We start from the raw sequence: 7,500 nt of genomic DNA, 5'->3' as shown, positions 1-7,500 counted from the left end.
GCAGGCAGGCAGGCAGGCAGGCAGGCAGGCAGGCAGGCAAAGTCAAAGTCAGACGATGGCAGGCAGGCAGGCAGGCAGGCAGGCAGGCAGGCAGGCAGGCAGGCAGGCAGGCAGGCAGGCAGGCAGGCAGGCAGGCAGGCAGGCAGGCAGGCAGGCAGGCAGGCAGGCAGGCAGGCAGGCAGGCAGGCAGGCAGGCAGGCAGGCAGGCAGGCAGGCAGGCAGGCAGGCAGGCAGGCAGGCAGGCAGGCAGGCAGGCAGGCAAAGTCAAAGTCAGACGATGGCAGGCAGGCAGGCAGGCAGGCAGGCAGGCAGGCAGGCAGGCAGGCAGGCAGGCAAAGTCAAAGTCAGACGATGGCAGGCAGGCAGGCAGGCAGGCAGGCAGGCAGGCAGGCAGGCAGGCAGGCAGGCAGGCAGGCAGGCAGGCAGGCAGGCAGGCAGGCAGGCAAAGTCAAAGTCAGACGATGGCAGGCAGGCAGGCAGGCAGGCAGGCAGGCAGGCAGGCAGGCAGGCAGGCAGGCAAAGTCAAAGTCAGACGATGGCAGGCAGGCAGGCAGGCAGGCAGGCTGCTCGTCTTGTCGGTCTTCTCAGGAGGCGGACTACCGCGCACTACTAGTAGAGGCCGTCTCGCTCGGCTAGCCGAAGGCTGCTCGTCTTGTCGGCCTTCTCAGGAGGCGGACTACCGCGCACTACTAGTAGAGGCCGTCTCGCTCGGCTAGCCGAAGGCTGCTCGTCTTGTCGGCCTTCTCAGGAGGCGAGCTACCGCGTACTACTAGTAGAGGCCGTCTCGCTCGGCTAGCCGAAGGCTGCTCGTCTTGTCGGCCTTCTCAGGAGGCGGACTACCGCGCACTACTAGTAGAGGCCGTCTCGCTCGGCTAGCCGAAGGCTGCTCGTCTTGTCGGTCTTCTCAGGAGGCGAGCTCCCGCGTACTACTAGTAGAGGCCGTCTCGCTCGGCTAGCCGAAGGCTGCTCGTCTTGTCGGCCTTCTCAGGAGGCGGACTACCGCGCACTACTAGTAGAGGCCGTCTCGCTCGGCTAGCCGAAGGCTGCTCGTCTTGTCGGCCTTCTCAGGAGGCGGACTACCGCGCACTACTAGTAGAGGCCGTCTCGCTCGGCTAGCCGAAGGCTGCTCGTCTTGTCGGCCTTCTCAGGAGGCGGACTACCGCGCACTACTAGTAGAGGCCGTCTCGCTCGGCTAGCCGAAGGCTGCTCGTCTTGTCGGCCTTCTCAGGAGGCGGACTACCGCGCACTACTAGTAGAGGCCGTCTCGCTCGGCTAGCCGAAGGCTGCTCGTCTTGTCGGCCTTCTCAGGAGGCGGACTACCGCGCACTACTAGTAGAGGCCGTCTCGCTCGGCTAGCCGAAGGCTGCTCGTCTTGTCGGTCTTCTCAGGAGGCGGACTACCGCGCACTACTGGTAGAGGCCGTCTCGCTCGGCTAGCCGAAGGCTGCTCGTCTTGTCGGTCTTCTCAGGAGGCGAGCTCCCGCGTACTACTAGTAGTCGCCGTCTCGCTCGGCTAGCCGAAGGCTGCTCGTCTTGTCGGTCTTCTCAGGAGGCGAGCTCCCGCGTACTACTAGTAGTCGCCGTCTCGCTCGGCTAGCCGAAGGCTGCTCGTCTTGTCGGTCTTCTCAGGAGGCGAGCTCCCGCGTACTACTAGTAGTTGCCGTCTCGCTCGGCTAGCCGAAGGCTGCTCGTCTTGTCGGTCTTCTCAGGAGGCGAACTACCGCGCGCTACTAGTACCCGCGCGCTCCCGCCTTCGCGGGTCGTTCGATTCCATATCCGAGGGCGCGTACGCGAGTACGCGAGTGGGTACCGCCCTCCGGAACTCGAGCGATAAGGGAGCGCCCCCAACCGTCCGAGATCTTCTCGGACATTTCCTTGGCTGACTAGCGACTGGCCGCTCGACGCGTCGGAGTAGCACCTAGTGCGCCGCGCGCCGAAGCCGTCCGCGAGTGCTCGCGAGGCGAGCGAAGGGTCGGGACAGTCGAAACCGTCGCTCGAGCGGTACGACTGACGAGTCGCGAGGGGCGTCCTCTCCTTCGAGAGACGCTCGCTCGGCGTTGAGGTGATCGCGCGAAAGGTGGTGAACATTAGCGACGATCGAGTCGAGCCCGGCGATCGAGGCGCGCGGCCGGGTACCATCGACGACGATCGTCGCGCGACACGCCGACGGCCGTTTTCACGAACGGCGAGACGCGTCGCGACGCGGAGGCCTCGTCGCTAGAGGCGGCGAGCGCCGACAGTCGTCGCGCGCGTCTTACGCACGGGCAGTCGTAAGACGCGAGAGTCGCGCGCGGCTTCGCGAGGAGAGACGAAGCGCGGACGCGTCTGACGCGGACGTGTGCTTCGTACGCTCGCGAGGCGGCGGCGCGCGGCGAGCCTCGAGACACGAACCTAGATTGCCGCGTCCGTCGACCGAGGCGACGGACGCTAGAGGGCGCGAGGGACCGGCAACCCCTCGCGCCCGACGCCGGCGACGTACGCGTCGACCGAGCTCTATCTGGTTGATCCTGCCAGTAATCATATGCTTGTCTCAAAGATTAAGCCATGCATGTCTAAGTACAAGCCGTGTAGACGGCGAGACTGCGGACGGCTCATTAAATCGGTTATGACTCCACTGGGGACAGACTCACCCGTGGATAACGTGCGGTAACTCCGGTGCTAATACATGCGACAAGGCTCCGACTTCGCCTCCGGGCGTGGGAAGGGCGCACTTATTAGGCGAAAACCAGCGGCTCGTCTCCGGACGGGCCTCGGTGGACGACACCCGAGTAATTGCCGCCGATCGCACGGCCTTCGAGCCGGCGACGCCTACACTGAGTTTCTGATCTATCATGCTGACGACGGTTGGTGCTATGCCAACCGTGGCGTTAACGGATAACAGAGAATCTGGGTTCGATTCTGGAGAGGCCGCATGAGAAACGGCGACCACTTCTAAGGAAGGCAGCAGGCACGCAAATTACCCACTTCGGACACCGAGAGGTAGTGACGAACAATACCGATGCGGCGCGCAAACGCGTCGCCGTAATCGGAATGAGTACACTTCAAATCCTTTAACGAGGATCCACTAGAGGGCAAGCCTGGTGCCAGCAGCCGCGGTAATTCCAGCTCTAGCAGCGTATATTTATATTGCTGCGTTTAAAAAGCTCGTAGTTGAAGCGTCAGACGCGGGAGGGCGGACGGCCGTACCGGTCGCTCTCGCCCGACCGAGCCAGGCGCGGAGGGCGCGCGTCGCTTGCACTTCGCCGTGTGAGCGCGCCGCCGCTGCACGTTCACCTTGAAGAAATTGAACCGCTTAGAGGGGGCGAGCAGCTTGAACAGCTCAGCATGGTATGATGGAAAATGGGCTCGTACTCATTTTGTTGGTTAGAGAGTCGGCGAGCCAATGATTAACAGGGACTGCCGGGGGCATTCGTACTCGGACGGGAGAGGTGAAATTCAAGGATCGTCCGAAGACGCCCTACTGCGAAAGCATTTGCCAAGAATGTTTTCATTAATCAAGAACGAAAGTCAGAGGTGCGAAGGCGATCAGATACCGCCGTAGTTCTGACCGTAAACGTTGCCGACTGGCAATTGGGCGCACTTCTACAGAAGTTGCCGCCAGCAGTATTGCCCGGGAAACCAAAGTCATTGGGTTCCGGGGGGAGTATGGTTGCAAAGCTGAAACTTAAAGGAATTGACGGAAGGGCACCACCAGGAGTGGAGCCTGCGGCTTAATTTGACTCAACACGGGAAACCTCACCCGGCCCGAACACTGTTATGACAGACAGGTTGAGAGCTCTTTCTCGATTCAGTGGTTGGTGGTGCATGGCCGTTCTTAGTTCGTGGAGCGATCTGTCTGGTTAATTCCGATAACGAACGAGACTCTTGCCTGCTAAATAGACGGCGCCGACTACGGACGGCGACCGTTCGCTTCTTAGAGGGACAAGCGGCTTTTAGCCGCGTGAAGCGGAGAGCAATAACAGGTCAGTGATGCCCTCAGATGTTCGGGGCCGCACGCGCGCTACACTGTTCGCATCAGCGTGTTTCTCCCGCGCCGGTCGGCGTGGGCAACCCGTTGAACCGCGAACGTGCTAGGGATCGGAGATTGCAATTGTTCTCCGTGAACGAGGAATTCCTTGTACTGGCGAGTCATCAGCTCGCGGGGAATCTGTCCCTGCCCTTTGTACACACCGCCCGTCGCTACTACCGATTGAGTGGTTTAGTGAGGCTCACGGACCGCGCGCGGCACACGGCGCTCTCGGGCGTCGCGTCGCGAGGCGGAAAGTGAGACGAACTTGATCACTTCTAGGAAGTAAAAGTCGTAACAAGGTTTTCGTAGGTGAACCTGCGTAAGGATCATTGTCGATGATCCGGCCGTCGTTCGAGAACGCGTTCGCGAAAGCGACGCGCTCGAGAACGTCGACCGCGAGCCCGAAGAGAAAGGGAATTGACGGTTAGCGTCGAGGCGTCGACTTCGCGTTCGACGCCGAGGCGGGAATTGACGGTTAGCGTCGAGGCGTCGACTTCGCGGTCGGCGCCGAGGCGGGAATTGACGGTTAGCGTCGAGGCGTCGACTTCGCGGTCGGCGCCGAGGCGGGAATTGACGGTTAGCGTCGAGGCGTCGACTTCGCGGTCGGCGCCGAGGCGGGAATTGACGGTTAGCGTCGAGGCGTCGACTTCGCGGTCGGCGCCGAGGCGGGAATTGACGGTTAGCGTCGAGGCGTCGACTTCGCGTTCGACGCCGAGGCGGGAATTGACGGCGCGTCGCGACGTCGACTTCGCGGTCGACGTCGAGGCGGGAATTGACGGTTACGCGAAAGGTACGGGTGCGTAGGACCGGGGTGGTCGGTAAAGTCGCGTCGCGCGTTTCGGCGCGCGCCGCGATTATCGCTCGAAGACCTCGTGCGAGCTAGCCGCCGTCGCACGGCGAGCTCGCGAGAGGCGCCCGTACCGAACTGCGCTCGTTCGTCTCGGTTTGACACACACGAGGACTGAAGCGAGGACCGGGCGAGGACTCGCGCGCGCGGGCGGCGCTGCCTGCCGCCCCGAGCGAGTCGAACGCGAACTGAGAGCGTAGCCCCGACTACGCGAAGCACAACTCTGAGCGGTGGATCACTCGGCTCGCACGTCGATGAAGAGCGCAGCCAGCTGCGTTAGGCAATGTGAACTGCAGGACACATCGATCATCGGCATCTCGAACGCACATTGTGGCCTCGGGTCATCCCGAGGCCGCGCCCGTCTGAGGGTCGTCATTCGCCGACCATCGTCGCTCGAGCGCGCCCTCGTCGGCGCCGCTCGCGACGCCCTGGGACGCTGCCGACCGCGCGTCGGCCTCGTCCTCAAGCGTACTACCGGCGCGCTCGCTCCCGAGGGGAGCGCGCGCCCGGGCCCGGACGACGCGTGACCGCGCGGAGAGAGAGAGAGACGAAGAGGTTACGGCGTAGCGCGCGCGAACGGCGACGCGCGTCGGGCGCGCGAGGTTTCGTCGAGTCGGTTCTCGACGAGCCCGCGCGGCCGCGACGCGGCGATCGCCGTCGCCTCCGTCGCTCGCGCGGCGACGGAGAGACCGCGCGCTCCCTCTTCGTCCCGCGCGGCTCTCGCGGTCGTCCGAACTCGTCTAGTACGACCTCAGATCGGACGCGACTACCCGCCGAACTTAAGCATATCAGTAAGCGGAGGAAAAGAAACTAACTAGGATTCCCCGAGTAGCGGCGAGCGAAAGGGGAGAAGCCCAGCGCCGAAGCCCGCGACCCCTCGGTCGCCGTGCGATGTGGCGTTTCGGCGGCGACTCGCGACCGTCGCTCCCGGCACGAGTATCTCTGAAAGGGTCTGCCCGAGCGGGTGTCAGCCCTCTACTCGCCGGACGAGCGTCGGACGCCCGTCGTCGTCGCGGAGTCGGGTTGCTTGAGAGTGCAGCCCAAAGCGGGTGGTAAGCTCCATCTAAGGCTAAATACCTAGTGCGAGACCGATAGCGAACAAGTACCGTGAGGGAAAGTTGCAAAGAACTTTGAAAAGAGAGTTCAAGAGTACGTGAAACCGTTCAGAGGCAAACGGACGGAACCGGGCGAGTTCGTCGTCGTCATTCAGCCGAGCGGCCGCGCTCTCTCGGGAGGGCGGTCCGATCGGTGCACTTGGCGGCGGCGGAGCGCGACGACCGCCCGTCGAGTCGTCGGAAGCCCGGCGGCTAGGTGGCGACGCGTTCGCGCGTCGTGTTATAGGCCGACCGAGGCGTTGACCGACTCGACGGGCGAGGAGCGCCTGCGGTGCACTCCCCGCGCGGGAGTGGCTCGAGGCGGCGGGCTCGCGGACGCCGGCGGCGAACTGCTCGCAGTTTGTCGTCGCGCGCGCCGTCTGTCGCGCCGCTCGACGCCACGCGGCACCCGGGGTCCGAGTCGTGTGGTTCCCGGCACTCCGTCCGACCCGTCTTGAAACACGGACCAAGGAGTTGAGCGCGCGCGCGAGTCGATGGGCTCACGCGCGAACCCCAGCGGCGCAGCTAAGGCAAAACGGGCGCGATCCGGCACTGGCGTGTCGGCGCAACGCCGGCCCGCGGGCGACTCGACGCGAGTGCCCGCGGCGCGAGAGCGCGCGCGCTCAGACCCGAAAGGTGGTGAACTATGCTTGAGCAGGGCGAAGCCAGAGGAAACTCTGGTGGAGGCTCGCAGCGATCCTGACGTGCAAATCGGTCGTCAAACTTGAGCATAGGGGCGAAAGACTAATCGAACCGCCTAGTAGCTGGTTCCCTCCGAAGTTTCCCTCAGGATAGCTGGCACTCGAGATAAATGGTTTTATCCGGTAAAGCGAATGATTAGAGGCATTGGGGACGAAACGTCCTCAACCTATTCTCAAACTTTAAATGGGTAAGAAGCGCGGCCCTTCCCGAGCGGGGTCGCGCGAGCTTAGCGCGAACAGAGAGTGCCCAGTGGGCCGTTTTTGGTAAGCAGAACTGGCGCTGTGGGATGAACCAAACGCCCGGTTAAGGCGCCCGACGCGCGCTCATGAGAGACCACAAAAGGTGTTGGTTGATATAGACAGCAGGACGGTGGCCATGGAAGTCGGAATCCGCTAAGGAGTGTGTAACAACTCACCTGCCGAATCAACTAGCCCTGAAAATGGATGGCGCTGGAGCGCGCGGCCTATACCGGGCCGTCGGGGCAACGCGTGCGAAATGCCAGGCCCCGACGAGTAGGAGGGCGTGTCGGTGGCGTCGAAGCGTAGTGCGCGAGCACGCGTGGAGCCGCCTTCAGTGCAGATCTTGGTGGTAGTAGCAAGTATACAAATGAGAACTTTGTAGACCGAAGTGGAGAAGGGTTCCATGTGAACAGCAGTTGGACATGGGTCAGTCGGCCCTAAGAGATCGGAGAGTTCCGTTCTGAACGGGGGGAGACGCGTCGCGTGCCCGCGCGATCGTCCGAGCACGCGCGAGAGAGAGAGAGCGACGCGCGGCACGCGCTCGCGCGCGGTCGACCCCCGATGCGATCGAAAGGGAATCGGGTTAATATTCCCGAACCTGGAAGTGGAG

The 7,500-nt window shown here is 63.2% G+C and overlaps 2 non-coding genes across 2 annotated transcripts in view; both read left to right on the top strand.

Annotated features, from left to right (window-relative positions):
* Positions 1-5,074: 5,074 nt before the first annotated feature.
* On the top strand, positions 5,075-5,227 carry LOC137409216 (5.8S ribosomal RNA). The gene has a single exon (XR_010980452.1). It is a non-coding gene; the product is annotated as a 5.8S ribosomal RNA (ribosomal RNA).
* Positions 5,228-5,601: 374 nt separating this feature from the next.
* LOC137409235 (large subunit ribosomal RNA) overlaps positions 5,602-7,500 on the top strand; it is a 3,769-nt gene continuing 1,870 nt past the window's right edge. Inside the window, exon 1 of the ribosomal RNA XR_010980470.1 lies at positions 5,602-7,500. This exon is cut by the window's right edge and continues 1,870 nt beyond it. This is a non-coding gene — a ribosomal RNA (large subunit ribosomal RNA).

This window comes from Watersipora subatra, chromosome 11 (assembly GCF_963576615.1).
Source record: "Watersipora subatra chromosome 11, tzWatSuba1.1, whole genome shotgun sequence".
Classification (NCBI taxonomy): domain Eukaryota; kingdom Metazoa; phylum Bryozoa; class Gymnolaemata; order Cheilostomatida; family Watersiporidae; genus Watersipora; species Watersipora subatra.
Note: the sequence above shows the minus strand (reverse complement) of the source record. Positions and strands in the feature narration are given on the sequence as shown.